The sequence below is a fragment of the Agrilus planipennis genome, unplaced genomic scaffold (assembly GCF_000699045.2).
Source record: "Agrilus planipennis isolate EAB-ADULT unplaced genomic scaffold, Apla_2.0 scaffold207, whole genome shotgun sequence".
In the NCBI taxonomy this organism is placed as follows: domain Eukaryota; kingdom Metazoa; phylum Arthropoda; class Insecta; order Coleoptera; family Buprestidae; genus Agrilus; species Agrilus planipennis.
The window spans coordinates 111,766-115,451 of NW_020438969.1; positions in this window are offsets into that span (position 1 = coordinate 111,766).

The window sequence follows — 3,686 nt, forward strand, 5'->3', positions numbered from 1 at the left end:
TTTTCTTATATTCTTCTATTTAATGTGACCATATTCCAGTAAAGCCTTTTATGCCACCATGCAGAGTTAGCCATCTAACCCCGTATGCGGGTTGTGTTAACACATACTTTTTCGCTACGTATTATTACTACTTTTTTCTGCTTTTCATTAAGGGTAATATTACAACAACTATTTTTTCAAGTTACATTTGTCTTTTTATTTAAAATTAATGACAGGATCATAAATCATCACAATCACAAATTATACACACAAAAAAGGTAGTGTTACATTTTTTATGCATTTCTCATGGGTCCACCTTCTGCAACGCTAGCATTACACCCAATTATTCCCAAATTCGCTGCTACCATTAGGTTCGTCACATACCAGGCATTCAGATTCATCATTACCGGAAGTAACAGCCAAAGGAAGGGCTGTTTTAACAATACCAGGCATTTCATATATAGTAACCGTTTTTCCTGGATTATATACCATCCAATTATCTATTGCCGAGTTACAATGATTTTTTAATGGTCCATAGACGCTTCTATCCAACGGCTGCAACTTATGGGAGCAGTGAGTCGGGAAGGACAAAGCTGTTACACCAGTTTGTTTGCAAATATCCAATACATCTATTGAAAGGTGGGAATTATGGTTATCCAGAAGCAACAACACAGGTCTTTCTCGAGAACATCTAACATGATAGATGAAATGTTTAATAAATTTCACAAAATGTTCCTCCTTCATCCAACCTGAAGGATTTGCATCTTCGATACTTCCTACAGGAGCATCTCTGATAAAATGATCACGATAGTTTACGCGGGGAAATATAAAAAATGGAGGAACTGAGTTTCCACTTGCAGAAATTGTCAACTGCCACAGTTAAAGTTACAAGTGTTCCACTTTCGGCTGATGTAACTTTGCCTGTTTCCTTCAATCCCCGCCTTGTTACTACCCTATCTGGCCTTTGAACTTTGTTATACCAGTCTCGTCGACGTTCCATATATCTGCCGCTTCCAAATTCAAACGCTTGTAGACGGTAGTCAAATTAGAAAAAAACATCGAGACATTAGTTTTATTAAAAGCGGTAGCTCTTGCCAAACTTGTGGCCTCTGGAGATCTTAAGGATAGACTTTTGTTTCTTTTAATAAACTGTGTATACCAATCCGGTATTACTTACCGCAGATGATTTAAGATTAATTCTTCTCACAAGAACACTATGTGAAATACATCTATGGCGTCTCGTGTACTAAGAAGTCTAACGCGTTGATGCATGGATATCCTGCCTAGTTGTCATTTATCAAATAATAGAGGAACTATTTAATTAGTCAACTAGCCCCGATCTCCCCTATGTTGCAACTCCAATTTGTAGTGGAATTGTTTAAAGAAAAAAACCAAGTGGCAAAACTACTAACAGTTTAATCCTTGTTAAAAGGTGTACAAAAAGAACTTACATGGGTCGAGTTGAGTGTTGAGTATTAGTTACATACTATTCAAAAAACTAACTAACTATCATTCTTTCGAAAATGTCTTTTATAATAAAGTTTGGTTCTGCTTCATAAAAATATTGGTAATGCATCGATTAAAATAAATGGTTTAGGAGAACTGATTCATATAACAGTATGGTTTCGCTATGCAAAACGTTATTGGTCATACATTGATTAATATGAATGTTGCATAGACAATTAATGAGATAAATGATATTACAAACGCAATACAGGCTAAAAGTTAATACATATACAGAGCGTTGAAAATACATATAAGCAGGGTGGAACCTAACACACCCCCCGCCTAAGAGTTTGGATTAAACAATACATTAAAATTAAACGAAACCTTAATTTAAATTTTTACAGATGGGTCCTTAACTAATTTTCGAGAACGCGCACCTGGTGAGGTACACAATGGTTCACTTAGTTCTTCATGAATTGAACGTATGGATCCTTGAATAGATCCGATAGCATGTTTAGGATCAATTTCACTTAACCGCATTGTTGGTTCGTAAACACTTAGATCACTTCCTGAACCATTTCGATTGTTTATACATATGATTTTCGTGCAGCTTTCATGGCATTGTTTTGGGAAACATTTAAACCAATTTAAATATTTAAAACATGAAGACTTGCAGCAACAAAAATAACATAGTCCCAATAAACTGATTACGATCAGGCTGGAAATAGCGATGTTGTACCACTTCTCATATTTACTTATGAAAGCTTTATTAATATTAGTCTGGAGTATTTCGTCGAATTGTTGTAATTGATGTTTTGCCGTTCTAAGTTGATTCAAATCTATATTTGTGAGACGTAATGGTGACATTTCCTCATTCTTCAGATATTCTTGTTGTTTTATACAACAATCATCCTGGGTAATGTCAATTGTGGGTATATAATTTGTAAAATTCCCGGTTTCATTAAATGATGAGATAAGAACAGTCTCAGGTGTGTAGCATCTACATTTGGGTGACATGGAAAGATTACCCGTTCCGTAGAAATGAACCTCCATTATTGGATTGACCAAATCCTCACAGGTAATGGTTCCTTTAATTAGTTCCGTCAAAACTAATAACCAATGATCAATAGGAAGTGAAAATAATGAATGTAGTTTTAACTTGACTTCACACGTAGGGTTATCATTCGTTCCATGAATTGTTATGTCGGAGCAAATTCTGTTCCGGTCTTGTAGGCTTTTGCAGCTATTTAGATTTACCATTTTTCCATAGTACATTTGATTTGTGCTCAACAGAAGTTAAGGATAAGGTGGATCTATATAGGTATAGATAGTGGAATTCGAAAAACGATTTGGTAAGGGAATAAGGAAGTATAGATTATATATTTCCTTCGTAACTACTGGTAAATGAATTCCGTAAATCAATAATTGTTTATCATAAATAACGTTTAATGTGCTGATAGTATAATATTGATGTATTTCGTCATAATTACGAACATCGATTGGGAAATCATAATTTGGAATAAAACTTACTTTCATCAATTCTTCCTGTAATTGTTTTGCAGCTATAATTGATGGATGTAACACATTTTGTTTAGCAAATAAGATTGAAGACATGATATCTGAGAAATCATCTTCTAATCCACCTATTAGATTTCTTAATAAATTGAAATGTTTTATTAAAGTTTGAGAATAAGTTAAACGATTTATTTGCATAGCAGCAGTAGTAGAGAACTTATTGAATTTTTGTATATTTTCATTTAATTTTTCCTCATTAACCTGAAGCGCAATAACTGATTTATTGTAGTCAGTAATAGCATCATCCGATATAATATGGACTTGTTGTTTGAGTAGCATTTGTACATCGTGATTTTGGGATTTTAAGGCATCAATTGCGTCACTGTAATATTCTGCGTCATCTGCAGAAGGTGTCCCGAAAAGCCATTTGAAAAGTGAAGAAACTCCATTAACTAGACCTCGTTTACGCCTATTTAGTGTTTCAACGTTATGTCCTGTTAAATGACATATTGTTTCATATTGTTCTTTTAATTTACTAATATCCTTTCGAATAAACTCGATTTGTATTCCACATTTACGGGAAGAGTAATATGATTGATTTATATTTGATTTTTGAGAACAAAGGTAATTCGATTTGTCAAATACTGTTTCAATATTTTGTAATTGTTTTTCATAAACAGTAATGTTTTTAAAACTTAACAATCGGTAATACGTGTTTGAAATTCGTGCTTTACCCAAGTCATGAT